The 17,139-nt window shown below is 43.6% G+C and overlaps 1 long non-coding RNA gene across 1 annotated transcript in view; it reads left to right on the top strand.

Annotated features, from left to right (window-relative positions):
• Nucleotides 1-17,139, top strand: part of LOC137543998 (uncharacterized) — a 63,523-nt gene that overhangs the window by 17,791 nt on the left and 28,593 nt on the right. The window contains exon 3 of the long non-coding RNA XR_011025693.1: nt 570-679. This is a non-coding gene — a long non-coding RNA (uncharacterized lncRNA). The remainder of the gene's footprint in view (nt 1-569; nt 680-17,139) is intronic.

Raw genomic sequence — 17,139 nt, 5'->3', positions numbered from 1 at the left:
CGATACGCTTTAGGTACATTAAAAATAGCTTTGATCTTATTATTAAGTATTTATAGCACCAACATCTTCCGCAGCAATGTACAGAGTATCTTGTCTTGTCACTTAAAGCGTACCTGAACTTAGACCTTCCGCTCTGCTCTAAAAGATAAGCAACAGCATAATAACCTTTAAAAGAAAAACATTTCTTTGTTACAGCTGATACTAATCCTGCAATAAACCTGCAGTTTGTCTAGTTCCTGCATGTTTACATCTTGTGTTTACAAATGAGATCTTTGTCGTGGTAGTCAGCTGACACAGCTTAGGTATCAAATTACAATTTGTGATTAGTCCCAGATAAGGGATAATTAGAGAGGCTAAACTCTTTAAATACATACAGGGTGCATTTCTCTATGTTTTCCTTCTGTCCTATGCAAGAGTTCAGGTCCACTCTAACTGTCCCTCAGGGGGCTCACAATCTAATACCTATCACAGTTATATGTCTATGTATGTATCATGTAGTGTATGTATCATGGTCTACAGCCAATTTAGGGGGAAGCTAATTAACTTATCTGGATGTTTTTGGGATGTAGGAGGAAACCGGAGTGCTCAGAGGAAACCCACACAGGCACGGGGAGAACATACAAACTTTGTGCAGATAGTGCCCTGGCTGGAGTACGTAATGGGCACCCAGCGCTGCAAGGTAAGACTGCCAACTACTACGCCACCGTGCTGCCCAATGAGCATAGATAGGGCTTGATTCACAAAGCGGTGCTAACCTACTTAGCACGCCTAAAGACTTTTAGGGCGTGATAACCATTGCACTAAGTAGGCTAGCACCGTTTTGAGGAATAAACTAAAGCGCAAAGTCACGAAAGTCGCATAGGGTTTCATGGGCACAGCGCGCACACTGCGCTGTGCACTGTGTGACTGCGTACGCAAAACTATGCGCGTGGGACTTTGCGCGCGAGTTTATTTTATCACGCCTAAACTAAGTTTAGGCGTGATAATGGGCTTTTCACCAGCATGCTAACTGTTAGCACACTTTAGTGAATCAAGCCCATAGTGTGAACGCTGTGTTGGACAAGTTCTTCACTGTAGAATTGCATGAAAACAACCAACATCGTAATGCAATGAAAGGGGAAAAGTCACCTCATGCATTAGGCGCAAAATATGATCCATACAGTGAAGCATACAGTCACTGAAAAGTATGCCTCATTGCAACTGTAAATGCGCCTTGCATTATGCTAATGAGTTCCACTGCTTCGCTTTGACGCTTTGCGTCAATCAGAACATACCTATACAATATAATTATCTCTCATTAGCAATGTGATTATATTGTACGATGTAATGCATCGCAGTGCCCTAGTGTGAATCCAACCTCAGTATATCAATCCCTAAAAGCAACCACACATTGGACTTTGGGATTCATATTACATTTATACTACATTTAATACTTCCATGTAATGTTTGTGTGCTTACTTTTGAGAAGCGTGGCAAATTGTTACGGCTGAATTGTTACATCTCCTGCTTGATTTGGTATTGCAGACATAGGTGTGATTTATTTGGACCTTTTATTGGCTGTCTGCAGACCAATATAAATGGCAGAGTGCTGTCTGGTAGGGAGCATTTGTACCTCTTATGCTTGACAATCTGCTCGAGGGGTAGTGTGGGTGAATTTCCTGGTGATGGTAGATATGGGTCTTGCCTGTGCTCCCCCTTTGGTGTTGTATGCGGGTTTGGGGGTCCCTGGTGGTGGCAGATCCTGGGGCCCCCAACTGTCATGTTCACCAGTGTTTGTGTGTCTTTAAAGCTACTTGTGGCTTTAACACTGGAGATGCCTTAGCAGTAGGGCCAGACCTCCCATGACTCAGCCATAAGCACTTGCTTCAGGTGATGCTTACATGGGGCAGAGCCTGGAGTGGTGGCGTAGAGGCTCGGGGACCAGGTGCCCGCCAGAAGTGGGGAGGGGGGTCAACATCCTTCCTCTCTTCATCTCCATGGGCCTCCCTCCTGTCCCCCTAAAAAAGTGGTGTAGCTGTGGGTTCTGTAAATGGCTCACCCCTCCCTACTCCATGTGACGTGTCCATCTGCTCCAGCAACTGGCTCCTATCTGGCCGCCCAATCTCTGTATGATGTGAGTCATGCAGGGAAACAGTAAGTAGAAAGGAGCCAATACTGGGGTGGATGGACACGTCGCATGGAGCAGGGACAGGTGAGTAATTTACAAAACCCACCGCTGCACCGGGGCAGGATGAGGGCCCATGGAGAGGGAGGGAGGAAGGATGTCAGCCCCCCTCCCCACAGTGTCACCCACAAAGTGGCATCTACAACTGGCTACCTATACTGGAGGCACCTATATCTGGCTGTCTATACTGGGGCACCTATACGTGTTTGCTTCAGGGAACAAAAAGTTAAGAACCTAATTCCAGGATGCACATAGAGCTTTGTAGCTATCTGTAGCCTATAGAAATGCACCGATCTAGAGGGGAGCAGCCCCTGTGATCCCCAGAGCTTCAGATCAGGTATTTTTGTGGTTACACTTGTAGTGGGTGTGAAGATCATGATGGCCACACTTGTTTTATGGCCCTTGTGAGGTGGGCTCCAGGGCCATGAAGAGCACCAAGGGGAGGCAAGGGAAGGGGTTTGAACGTTGGAGGGACCCCAACAAAGTTTTGTTGGGGGTGTCTTATGAATTGTAGTTATGCCACTATGCCTGTGTTGACCCTGATAACAAGCAGTCCCTGTACTGCATGGCTGTGTGTAAACATGAGATGATCCAAAGACAAGAAAGAATGGATGGACTCCGGAACTCTCCAAGCCAAGCTTCTTTATTAAGGCCATGAAGCACAGGTACAGCAAATGCCCCTACAGTCTACAGCTGTTTCACGTGTTTAACATGCCTCTTCAGGACGTGGGACCGATGATCCATAGGCAGCCTATAAGGGAAACCCTAGATTACTTGATATTGTGGCCCGATTGACATTCTGATTCAATAATTTTATTGCAACATGGCTGCTTGATTGATATTTTGATCGTTTTCCAGCCAAAATCAGTTGAACTAATCAATCTGTATTAGTGTCAAAATCTCGGTCGCAAGGGCTTGATCATGTAATGGAATTTAATATTGCGACTACCGATGGACATTATGGACCCACAGCCTTCATCTTCCCAAGTGTAAACTGTCCTCACCGTGCCAGTGCTCAGTGTTAAGCAGGGCCAGCCCGCCCATGAGGGTGAAACTTTTGCCTTAGGCGGCACTTCTGGGGGGGCGGCACCCCCCCTCCCTCGCCTGGGTCCCCCGTCCTCCGCTTCCCTCCAGCTTTAAACAGTTACGTCGCTGGCTGCAGCTATAAGAGGCAACGGGCAGGGATCACTCACCTCTTCCTTGTTCCATCGTGCGCTCCACTGACGTCACTTCCTGCGGCGTAGCAGGAAGTGATGCCAGTGCAGCGAAGGCTGGAGGGGAGCGGAGGACGGGGGACCCAGGCGAGGGAGGGGGGGTCCGACCCCCCTCCCCGCCGCTAGGCCCAATACTCCCTTCCTGCCCGCTATCCCCTCCAGCTCAGGCGGCCCCTCACACCCACGGCTTGGGGGGGGGGGGGCGGCGATTTCTTGAAAGCTTGCCTCAGGCTGCAAAAAGTCTAGGGCCGGGCCTGGTGTTAAGTCTCACCTCTCCGCCGCCATAATGACTGGCCTTCTCCAGGGTCTGACACCACCGTGAGCACCTGTACCACGTCACACTGGCATATGTGTGATGTCCCACATGTGCCGAGTCACGTAGTACTGATGCTCTCGGTTACGCCGAACACCAGAGGAGGCCAGGAGTCGCGCCGGTGGAGAGGTGAAACTTTAAAACACTAACCACATGCTGGAACTCACACACTTTACACTTTGGGGCCAGCCTAGCAGAAGGAGGCAGCAAGACAATTCCCAATAGATTTCATGCTGAAATCTATTGGAAATCGCTCTGCAGTGTGTGAGCAGGCAATAGATCTCTCTCTCATCAGATCTGATAAGAGAGGGATCTATCTGATGGTCAGCAATATATCGAGTGCCAGCTTAAAGAGGACCTGTAACATAAAAAAATTCCCCTTGGGGGGTACTCACCTCAGGAGTGGGAAGCCTCTGGATTCTATCGAGTCTTCCCCATCCTCCTGTGTCCCACGATGGTCTCTCTGTGCCCCTCCGAACAACGGGCATGTAAATATTTACCTTTCCGGCTCCAGCGCAGGTGCAGTAGCGGCTCTTGGCTTGGAAATAGGCGGAAATATCCGATCCGCAAGTCTCCTGCGCAGTAGGGCGGACCCAAATGAGATCGACTATTTCCGCCTATTTCCAAGCCAAGAGCCGCAACAGCGCCTCCGCTGGAACAGGGAAATGTAAATATTGCACAGCCTGACAAATTGTTGGCTGCAGCGAGACCACCATGGGACAGAGGAGGACAGGGGAAGCCACAATAGGATCCAGAGGCTCCCCCCTGAGGTGAGTACCCCCCAGGTGAAAATTTTTTGATTACAGAGTCTCTTTAAAGCAGACCTGTAGAATCTTAAATGAAAAGGAGTTTCACTTACCTGGGTCTTCTGTCAGCCCCATGCAGACACCCTGAGCCCACGCCGTTACCAAACAATCCTCCGGTCCTCCATGGCGGTTTACTTCAATTCTCGACGACTTGCAAGTCGACGCCCACTGCACCGGTGCGGCCCTGGCTGCGTCCATCATAGTATGCGCTTCTGTGGCCAGGAATATTCTGTGCAGGTGCAGTACGACAAAATCTCTGTTTCAGTAAGCTCCCAGTGATGGTAGTGCAAACGAGGATGCAGTGGACAGCGACTGAACAAAGCAAAAGTGTGACGCAGCAAGGACCGGAGGATCATTCAGAGATGGCGCGGCACAAGGGCGGCTATAGGGGGCTGGCAGAAGCCCCAGGTAAGTGAAACCCTTTTTTTTTTAATTCTTCAAGTTTCCTCCAAGGCAATCAATCATTATAATCATTATAAGTGAGTGTATCCTATAGTAGTGATTGATCAGTCAGTGGTCAGTGGTCTGCATTAGTGATTGATACGTCTGCAGCAGAATTCATGTCTGATCAGTGGGCGATCTCATCATTTTGATTGGATCGTTCATCAGTTGGAAGTGACTATTGGCTTGTGTGTATGATGTTGTAGAAAGTGTCGAGAAGAGAGGACTGGAGATCTCCCTGCAGTGACAACATCAGGGATAGGTCACACAGCCAGTGACATAAAATATTCCATCCCCTCTTAGCTGATGTCACCACGCTGCTGGTGATTTATGGTTGGTCACAGTCTGCTGCCACTGGGAAAGCAGCTGTGTGATGTCATCTGCATACACTGAACTCATGATGAATGCACATATTTAGAGGGAACCCAAACAGGACATCATTCTGGAAAATAAATGCTTACATTGTTCCTTGTTCATTATTAGATTAAGCTGCACACTGATGGTGAAACAAAACATTACATTGTGAAACATAGAATTATAGCGAAGACGATATCTGCAAGAATTTAATGTGAGTAATAGAAAAAAGTAAGAGCAATATTTATTACAGAATAGACTGAAATAAAGAGAGAGAAAAAGGATGAAAAAAGAAAAGATGAGGAATAATATAAAACAAAGAACTGGTAGGGAGAGACGGACTGAGTCCATATTCAATTCACTTTTTCTCCTGAGTTTTCTCCTAGGAGATAATTTTACATCTTTTATTTATAATAACTTTTCAGCACTTTGCAATTTAAAAAGTACCAAAAAGAAGGTGAAAACTGCTATCAAAATTACTTTAAGTATTTTCTTGACTGATGGTGTTTTAAAGGGCATTGTAACCCGATTTATCCTTGTGTTCTGCCCCGGCTGAAAGGAATCCACCAGACACTGACTCAAATGCGAATATCAAGAATTTATTTGTGACCTAACAATGGTCAACTGGTAACTTCCTCAACCAGTAATAACTCTCAACACAAATATAAATTCTTTTCACAATACAATGGCCTCAATTCACTAAGCTTCTCTCCTGTCTTTAATAACATTTCTCTAGTTATCACCATGGTGACGAGGCATGTAGTACTCAGGAAACATTTTACCTCTGGCAAACCTAAAGTTACCTCTTCTGTCTTTAAGTTAACTCTTCAAGGTAACTTAAGGAATGAAGAGGTAAGATTACTCTCTTACTAGTGGAGGTAAGTTTTCTCTTGCCTTATTATCTCCAGCATGATCTTAGTGAATTGAGGCCATTGTCAGAAAATCTTCTCCTCTTCACAGCTGGTGCACTGCATAAAGCTGCGGAATAAAAATCATCAACCACAACTCAATACAGCACTTGCTATTGCAGTACCATATGCTGACGTATAGGGGCTTGGGTAAGAACCGGTCTACTGAGCAATTCAAGTTCTATACAGTCTTAGTCCCTTGTTGCCAAGGCCAAGCTATATTGCTCAGCAAAACCTTAGGGTGACAAAGTTTCTCTTTTGCTGTGGTACTGAAGCAGCTCTCACTTTCCTTTGCTGGTTTATGACACTGAAATGATCTTTCACTTTTTTGGCTAAGAGGATTTCTTAGACTTTCCCTCTATATACTGTGGACCCCAAATGAAATAATAATAAAACAAAATAAAAATAATAATAATAATAATAATAAAACAATCAACAGATAAGCGTTAAAAGACATTAAAAAAAGAACCAAAGAAAACAAATGCACCAAGATATAGCGCCAAGATCTCCATGTAATAAGATCACTCTCAATTTAGACTGTTTAGACTTCACACTCAAGAAAGCTCCAGCTTACCCAGTTGCAACACTTGAATCAGCAACTCAGTTTGACTCTTTTTCTCTATCAGGTGCTACTGTAGTTCTCTTTAGTATCACTGGATGCTGAGTGACTCTATCACAAATCTTCTCCTTTTCTGCTGACAGGTTAACAGAACTTGTTTTGTTTAACTGACAGGTTCTCTTTATCTCAAACGCTATTTCTCTCTCTCTCCTGCACAAATCTTGCACTTAGGTAGAACAGATATCACTTATGTTTTACTTGAATATCAGGCTGTTGGTACATAGACTGAGTAACATATGCAGCCTGACAGGCAGTATGTCTCTGAATTACAATCACTTCTAGCGGCTGAGCTATACATCAAATGAGGGGCTTGACAGAGGCCTTTTACTCTCTAGGTGAAAGTTCACTCACACTAGCTGTAACTTGGACACAGTCTTTGTTTCTTAGGCAATACAGTGCTGGATTGCAGAGATGAACTGTTTATCCTCACAAAGTTAATGCTTCTTTAAGGATATATCAAGCAAGCAGATCCTAATCTAAACAAGTTCATTAGAGGATAAATTCAATATGATGTGGTTAACTGTCACTTTTCCTCAGATAACCATCACCGAACCCTGGCTCTTTTCACCTGATACCGGCTACTACTCTGATCACAGTCTGTGGCAAAGTCACAATGCTTCTACTCATCTGTCTCAATAGTGTCTCTCTCTCCCTGCACTGGCTTGGATCTGGCCTAATGTCTCTTTAATGCTTTCAGCTGCTGTCTGGTCTCTGTCCCTTCTGACTGGGCTCTCTCCTGTGTGTGTTCAGATAGCTGCCGCCAGGCCCCCGCACTGCCTCATGGGGTGGGTGCTACAGCTGCTCCGGTCTGAGCCTCTGCTCCCCTCACTCACCGCCGCCTGACTGACTGACTTTTGCGCGGTGAGGAGAGCTGGTTAAAACCAGTTCCCTCCGCCTGTGTCTCGCGCCACTCTGTCTGCTGCACCTGCGCTGTCCCCCGCTCTGATCGCACGGCGCTTCTGGAAGATTCCCCACTTTGTATGCCTGGTCGCCTAGCACACCAATACATGTGACCAAAGGTGCGCTTAGGCCGCTCTCTATGTGCCGTTTTGGTTCCACAATGTTATTTTCAAAGCGAAGTTTTAGCCTACATGCTAATATTATATTACACATGTAAAATACATTTCCGCATCACACTCCATTCTCTTAAAGGGCTACAGCATTTTATTTACAAGTAGGAAAATATCACCTAGGAGAAAACTCAGGAGAAAAGTTAATTGCTTATGGGCCAGAGTTAGAAAGATAGAGGGTTAAAAGGTATATGAAGTGACATGATGAGGTTAACATGAGAATGAAAGATCCCAGTTTCAAATCCTGTGTTGTGTTGGACTATATTGGACATTGGCACTTATCAGTTCAGCACCAATGTCTGACATAGTCTGACACAGCAAAACATAGCTGCCACTAAGGGCACCATTGCCAAATCCAGTCACGCCAGCCGCTTTGTGTCATCATGGCGGCCGGCGTGACAGGTCTGCGCATGCGCAGGTTTTTTCCGCGCATGTGCAGACCTGTCATGCCGGCCGGCATGATGACACGAAGCGGCCGGCGTGATCACACCATGCGTCATTAACCAGGAAGAGCCGGCCCGGGTGTCGCTGGTAACGGGGGCCGGTGGAGGCACAAGGAGAGGAGCCAGGAGGACGCCGGGGGACCTCGCCGCCTACGGTGAGCTGGAAGAAGCCCCAGGTAAGTGTAATCTTTTAATTTCACGCACTGCTCAGGGTCCCTTTCATCCCAAATTTTAGTAATCTTCTTGTTAAACACTGTTGAGTGTTGTTGAGCACAAGGCTGGAGATCATTCTGTTATGGTGATTGAATTAGAATAGCAGACTGGGTAGTTTAAAAAGAGAGTAATGCTTGAAAACACTGTTCTTCCTCTGTTAACCAAGGTTACCTGCAAGGAAACACTTGCAGTGAGACAAAGAGTTTTGGAAGGTGGCCTGGGGTCAAGAAGGGCAGCAAAGAAGCCACTTCTATCAAAGAAAAATCATCAGGGACAGGCTCATATTCTGCAAAAAGTACAGGGATTACTCAGACTACTGAGAACTGGGGTAAAGTCATTTTCCAACAGTAACTGAAAAAATTAAGCAGAGCCTTCCTATAATCAAAACCGTAAGTACAGCCATGAGGACATTTGTGTAGCTCATAAACTAAAGAAGACAGTGTCCACAGACGCGTATCTGGAGGGATGCAGGCATGACACGTGCCCGGGGCGACCTCCCTCTTCAATCATCAGGGGGGCGCAGTGCTGCTGACAGCATTCCTGAGTCTAAGGGAATAACAATCATCCAGCAGCCTGCCCTTCTCAGCCTTTGTCATATATCTACATTACAAGCTATTGAGAGGTGAACACCGAAGTTTTCCCTCACTCCCTAATACAGACCATGTCTCAGTCCCCGGAGATAGCAGCAGAAGCTTCTGGTCTGGAGGTTACTACAAGATCTCACATCCATTCAGCTCTGTCATTCACACATTCCTCAGCCTTATCTCAGAGTGCTGTTTACTTACTTTTATTTATGGCACTCTCTGCACTTTAAACATTAAGCTGCTGGCATCTCTGTGGCCAGATTTAACACCCTCTCTCTTGTACAGTGTACCTCAGTTGTTAGAATGCATTATATTTCTAGCTCAGTACCTATCTACTGATATTTAATAGGTTGTCAGACTTTTATTATGTTATAATTGTCACTGCAAATGTTCCATTGCTTTCATTCATATGAGAGTGGTGGCTGCCAAATGTATTTCCTTTTAAACAATACCAGTTGCATGGAAATCCTGCTGATCCTTCTGGTCACTAGGGTTCAAATCACACACCTGAAACATGCATGCAGCTAATCTTTTCAGATGTGTCATAGACATTTGATCTGCATACTAGGGTCTATGGCAGGGATCACACTTGTTTTTCAGTTTTCAACTCAGCTTTTTCTGCGTACATTTTCTGCACACCAAGTGTGTTTCTATGCAGAAAAACTTGTGCTTTTTTTCACAACCGCTAATGTAATTGATACAGAAAACTGACAAAATGTGCAGAATTATCATGCAGAATGTCAGTTTTTTTTCTGTGCAAGAAAAACACATGAAGTGTGAACTAGCCCCTTGATTAACATGAGTTTTCAGTTTTTCTGTGCAGAAAACGCGTATGAAAACAGTCAAGTATGTTCCCTGCCTTAAAGTATTAGAGGCAGTGGATCAGAAGGATAGCCTCATTTATTTCATGATGGGGTTACCCTGTCCAAAAAGATTAGACAGGATGCTGTTGATTGTAGGTGTGTGTGTGTGTGTGTGTGTGTGTGTGTGTGTGTGTGTGGGGGGGGGGGGCTGGGGGGCTGGGGGGCGCAATTTTAGTATTTGCCATGGGCGCTGTCTTGCCTAGATACGCCACTGAGTGTCCATGACACAATAATTATACATAACCACTGCATAGTCAAAAATATGTAACACCATTTATTAGGGACTTATCCCATAGGCATAAAAACATAAAAAACATTTAAAACAAACAGCATCTGGTAGAAAATAATGGCCCCAATTCACTAAGCTTATCTCCTGTCTTTAATAACATTTCTAGAGTTATCACCATGGTGATAAGACATGTCGTATTCAGGAAACATTTTACCTCAGGCAAACCTAAAGTTAACTCTTTTGTCTTTAAGTTAACTCTCCAATCCTTAAAATAACTCCAGAGTTAAAGACAGGCTGTTAATTAACTGTGTGTGAAAATAACTACAGAGGAGGTAAATTAACTACAGAGGAGGTAAATTAACTACAGAGGAGGTAACGTAAGGAATGAAGAGATAAGATAACTCTGTCACTGTGTTGAGGTAAGTTTTCTCTTGCCTTATTATCTCCAGCATGATCTTAGTGAATTGAGGCCAATGGCCTCAATTCACTAAGATCATGCTGGAGATAATAAGGCAAGAGAAAACTTACCTCCACACAGTAAGAGAGTTATCTTATCTCTTCATTCCTTACGTTACCTCCTCTGTAGTTAATTTACCTCCACTGTAGTTAAGTTACCTCCTCTGTAGTCATTTTTACACGCAGTTAATGAACAGCCTGTCTTTAACTCTGGAGTTATTTTAAGGATTAAAGAGTTAACTTAAAGACAGAAGAGTGAACTTTAGGTTTGCCTGAGGTAAAATGTTTCCTGAATACTACATGCCTTATCACCATGGTGATAACTCTAGAAATGTTATTAAAGACAGGAGATAAGCTTAGTGAATTGAGGCCTATGTCATATAGTACACAAGTGGGCTTGTTCAAAATAGATACTATGCAAAATAATGCATTCATACATACCCTAGATCCAGGTAGCATGATAGCAAAAAGGAGTATATATAAGCAGTCTGAGTAGGGAAGAGAAAAAAAAAAAGTAGTATAAATGTTGTAGAAGAATTATCTTACTCACTCTGAGGATAAAGTATATCGCCAGACCGCCGCATTGTCTCACCCGTTCCGAAACCCTGTTTCTTCGTCCCTAATAAATGGTGTTACATATTTTTGACTATACAGTGGTTATGTATAATCATTTTCCAACAGTAAACCATCCTAAGAACATTCATGTGTGGGGCTAATTTTTATCCAAGGAAGCGGGCTCACTCACAATTGTGCCTAAAAACATAACAATGAATAAAGAATGGTACCAAAATATCGGCCAACAGCAACTTCTTCCAACCACCCAAGAACAGTTTGGTGAAGAACAATGCCTTTTCCGTGCCACAAGGCCAAAGTGATAACTAAAGGTGGCCATACATGGTACAATTTTTCAGTTTTTTTTATTAGATAATTTAGTTTGATTATTCCATTAGATCGAATATAAAGATTTTTCCAGCATGTCCGATCAACTTTTTCTTGAAAAATAGGATAATTGTTCGAATTTCTTGATCGAAAAAAAAATATTTTCACTTTCATTTATATAGATCGAATAAATGGGAAAATTGAACGTTTTTAATGTATCGTGTGGGCACCATAAGTGTCCCAAGTAACACTGCATTGAAATTTTGGGGTCACAGCCAGATAACACCCCAGACTTTTTTTAACAGTAAACAAAACACCCCAGCCTTTAATCTAAATGTGAACGCAAGAGGCGGGTGGACAAATAAAAAATCCACAAAGTCTGAGACAAAAGAGAAAAAAGGCCAACACTGAAAACATTGACAATGTTCAGTAAAAGCCTTTAAAACTTATGTAATACTTGTAATTATACTTCAATATACCCCCCCCCCCCCCAAAAAAAACCCCGACAAAAAGATCTAAAAACACTGACGCTGCAAACTTTGCGAAAACCAGTATTTTTGCCATTTTCAAATCCTTTGGTTAGGAATGTATTATTATTATTTAGCATTTATATACAGTGGGTTGCAAAAGTATTCGCCCCCCCTTGAAGTTTTCCACATTTTGTCACATTACTGCCACAAACATGCATCAATTTCATTGGAATTTCACGTCAAAGACCAATACAAAGTGGTGTACATGTGAGAAGTGGATCAAAAATCATACATCATTCCAAACATTTTTACAAATAAATAACTGCAAAGTGGGGTGTGCATAATTATTCAGCCCCCTGAGTCAATACTTTGTAGAACCACCTTTTGCTGCAATTACAGCTGCCAGTCTTTTAGGGTATGTCTCTACCAGCTTTGTACATCTAGAGACTGAAATCCTTGCCCATTCTTCTTTGCAAAACAACTCCAGCTCAGTCAGATTAGATGGACAGCGTTTGTGAACAGCAGATTTCAGATCTTGCCACAGATTCTCGATTGGATTTAGATATGGACTTTGACTGGGCCATTCTAATACATAGATATGTTTTGTTTTAAACCATTCCATTGTTGCCCTGGCTTTATGTTTAGGGTCATTGTCCTGCTGCAAGGTGAACCTCTGCCCCGGTCTCAAGTCTTTTGCAGTCTCCAAGAGGTTTTCTTCCAAGTTTGCCCTGTATTTGGCTCCATCCATTTTCCTATCAACTCTGACCAGCTTCCCTGTCCCTGCTGAAGAGATGCACCCCCCGAGCATGATGCTGCCACCACCATATTTGACAGTGGGGATGGTGTGTTCAGAGTGATGTGCAGTGTTAGTTTTCTGCCACACATAGCGTTTTGCATTTTGGCCAAAAAGTTCCATTTTGGTCTCATCTGACCAGAGCACCTTCTTCCACATGGTTGCTGTGTCCCCCACATGGCTTGTGGCAAACTGCAAACGGGACTTCTTATGCTTTCTGTTAACAATGCCTTTTTTTTCTTGCCACTCTTCCATAAAGGCCAACTTTGTACAGTGCATGACTAATAGTTGTCCTATAGACAGATTCCCCCACCTGAGCTGTAGATCTCTGCAGCTCGTCCAGAGTCACCATGGGCCTCTTGACTACATTTCTTATCAGCGCTCTCCTTGTTCGGCCTATGAGTTAAGTGGACGACCTTGTCTTGGTAGGTTTACAGTTGCGCCATACTCGTTCCATTTCTGAATGATCGCTTGAACAGTGCTCCGTGGGATGTTCAAGGCTTTGGAAATATTTTTGTAGCCTAAGCCTGCTTTAAATTGCTCAATAACTTGATCCCTGACCTGTCTTGTACCTGTCTTGTGTGTTCTTTGGACTTCACGGTGTTGTTGCTCCCAATATTCTCTTAGACAACCTCTGAGGCCCTCACAGAGCAGCTGTATTTGTACTGACATTTGATTACACACAGGTGCACTCTATTTAGTAATTAGCACTCATCAGGCAATGTCTATAGGCAACTGACTGCACTCAGATCAAAGGGGGCCGAATAATTATGCACACACCACTTTGCAGTTATTTATGTGTAAAAAATGTTTGGAATCATGTATGATTTTTGTTCCACTTCTCACGTGTACACCACTTTGTGTTGGTCTTTCATGTGGAATTCCAATAAAATTGATTCATGTTTGTGGCAGTAATATGACAAAATGTGGAAAACTTCAAGGGGGCCAAATACTTTTCCAACCCACTGTAGCACCGACATCTTCTACAGCGCTGTACAGAGTATGCTGTCTTGTCACTTAACTGTCCCTTAGAGGAGCTCACAATCTAATCCCTACCATAGTCACATGTCTATGTATGTATCCCTGTAGTGTATGTATCGTAGTCTAGAACCAATTTAGGGGGAAGCCAATTAACTTATCTGTATGTTTTGGGGATATGGGAGGAAACCGGAGTGTGTGGAGGAAATACAAACTTCCTGCAGATAGTGCCCTGGCTGGGATTTGAACCAGGGACCCAGCACTTCAAGGCAAGAGTGCTGACCACTATGCCACTGCAATGAATGGTAAGTGTTAATAATAAAGCAGATAGTACCTTATTTGTTCATGTTGAGTACATAATTAAGTTGTGTAAGTAGACATCAGTCTGTACATGACATGACAAGCGCTGTACTTCCTAGAAGAGCAGAATCCCCCTTCCCAGCCTTATGTCATTGTGTGCAATCATCACACAGCTTGTCGCAGAGCTGCTCAGTGTCAGCCCTGAACTTACACTGCTGATCCTGGGCTACGTGTGCTGCTTGCTGAGCCTCCCCTCCTCCTGCCACAGCTCCTAGTTTATGTTTCCTTATGGCTATTGCTGGCTGTACCCTGTGGATAATGGCACCGGCTGTAATATAATTACATATGATGCAATGTACAATGTACACACACCAGTAACACAGAAATTATCAGTGTACAATTATTTACTGGGGCCTGCTGCAGTAACTGAGAGCTTTATATAGCACACTGCTTTTCCTACAGAGCAAAATAGGTCATTTGGACATTTGCATTGCTGGAAAATGGGTGCCACATAGACAGCAATCTTAATTGCGGCTATAGCTATAATACTGAGCAATTTGGGCACAGCTGGTGCCCCATAAATACCGTATTAGGTGGCGCCAGTGGCCAATAAATAATGTAATAGGCTGCATTAATAGCAGCAGAGAGAGGTATGTTGTGGTGGAGGGTGGCGCTAATATCGGCGTAGATTTCGATGGGGGGTGAGTTAGTGTTAGGGTTGGGTAGCCAAGGGCTAGTGTGAGAATAGGGTAGGTTTAGAGATAAATATCGGCTTAGATTGTGGCGGGGAGGGAGGTTGGTCAGGAAAGGATAAAGTTCAAAACGCTCAACCCCCTAAGTTTCAAACCAATGGGTGCAGGATCTGGAGAGCCAGGCCAATCCACAAGTATACACAGAAGGATCCGCAGACCAGGCAGTGGTTGGAAAACGCTGGTATTCTTTATTCAGGAATTCCACATTACAAGTGCAATTCAAACCACAAAATTCAACTAACGCGTTTCGGGCCAATGATCTGCCCTTAATCATAGGGCAGATTGTAGGCCCGATACGCGTTAGTTGAATCTTGTGGTTTTAATTGCACTTGTCATGTGAAATTCCTGAATAAAGAATACCAGCGTTTTTCAACCACTGCCTGGTCTGCGGATCATTCTGTGTATACTGGAGGTTGGTCAGGGCTGGGCTCGTTTGAGAAGAGGGTTATATTAACCACTTAACATCTCAGTCGTTTTCAGCTTATGCATCCGAGCAATGTTCACCTCCCATTCATTAGCCTATAACTTTATCACTACTTATCACAATGAACTGATCTATATCTTGTTTTTTCCGCCACCAATTAGGCTTTCTTTGGGGGGTACATTTTGCTAAGAGCCACTTTACTGTAAATGCATTTTAACAGGAAGAATAAGAAAAAAAATGAAAAAATTCATTATTTGTCAGTTTTCGGCCATTATAGTTTTAAAATAATACATGCCTCCATAATTAAAACCCACGTATTGTTATTGCCCATTTGTCACGGTTATTTCACCATTTAAATTATGTCCCTATCACAATGTATCGCGACAATATTTTATTTTGAAATAAAAGAGCATTTTTTCCGTTTTGCATACATCACTATTTACAAGTTTAAAATAAAAAAAATATAGAAATATTTCATCTTTACATTGATATTTATAAAGTTTAGACCCTTAGGTAAATATTTATGTTTTTTTTTTTTTATAGTAATGTTTTTTTTGTTTTTTTTTTATTAAACATTTTATGTGGGCATTTTTGGGAGGGTGGGATATAAAAGTGTTTTATTTGGGGAAATATTGGTGTATTGTAATGTTTTTGGGAATTTACTTGTAGTTTTACTTTTTGGCCACAAGATGGCAATCTCGATTTTTTTTACATGACGTCACTCTAAGTGTACAATGTACGCTTAGAGGGACACAGCTTCAGAAAGAGCGAAGCTTCCGAGAGAAGCTGTCGCTTTTTCAGCGGGGGAGAGGAATCAATGATCGGGCTCCATAGCCCGATAAATTGATTCCGTGGCTACCGACTCCGCGGCCGGGAGTGCGCGTGCACGCGCGCGATCGGCCGCGGGAGCGCGCGGGAGCGCGCCTGTCCTCCTTGACGTTTTTATACGTCAAGGAGGACAAAGTGGTTAATATATATATATTTATATATAAATATTGGTAAAAATTACTGATATTTTACTATCGTACTTAGCCACTGTCCAATAGTAAAGTATTGGTAACTTTACCGATTTTCTACTGTAAGCTTTCTCTGGTGCCCAAATTACCAGTTTGCCCCTTTTCAATGTACGACTATAGAGAACCTTACATTAATACAACTGGTAGATTACTAAAAGTAATTTCTATTTGACCTTTATGCAGTAAATACTCATATTTCTGTTTGGTTGATGTAACAGTTACCTAAGTTTATGAACCTCATGTGATTAATCATCTCATGTGCAGAATTAGCAAAGAAAATGAAGTATGATAGTTTTAAAATCTATGCAAATAAACAACTCAAAAAGTAATAATAAAATAAGCTTTGTGTTCTCTAAAGCTAAGTAGTCACCTTGCGATGCAGGGAGTTGGATCCAGTGAAGTATCCCTGACGACAAATGCTCCAGCGATCCACCTTCCTTCATCGCGGGTATGCGCCATGTTACACGACGGGCGCAACAGGACATCAAGTGATCCTATTACTTTGCACGGCAGTCGACAGGGATCTTAAAGATCTGATCCGCTGCGATTGTCGCTATGCGACGTTCGCGTGATCGTGTGCCTGTACCCATGTCGCAAGATTGTGTGAACGACCGCACATCGCTCAAAAAAGGCAGATCATTTGGAAAATCAAACCCTCCTTCTACTGATGCCTAGCCCTTAACTGTGAAGGATTGCGGAGAAGCCGCCGCTTGTGCTGACAGTGAGGCGGAGGTTTCCGCGCACAGGCGGTTTCCTCACAGCAACATGCGTCTGGGTTATCTGGACCTAGTAGTGCACACAGATGGAGAGCTACGCGCGCGCGCGCCACAAGACAGGCTCTTTATGCCAA

Source organism: Hyperolius riggenbachi, chromosome 2, assembly GCF_040937935.1.
Source record: "Hyperolius riggenbachi isolate aHypRig1 chromosome 2, aHypRig1.pri, whole genome shotgun sequence".
NCBI classification, from domain to species: Eukaryota; Metazoa; Chordata; class Amphibia; order Anura; family Hyperoliidae; genus Hyperolius; species Hyperolius riggenbachi.
This window is presented reverse-complemented; position numbering and strand designations above follow the sequence as displayed.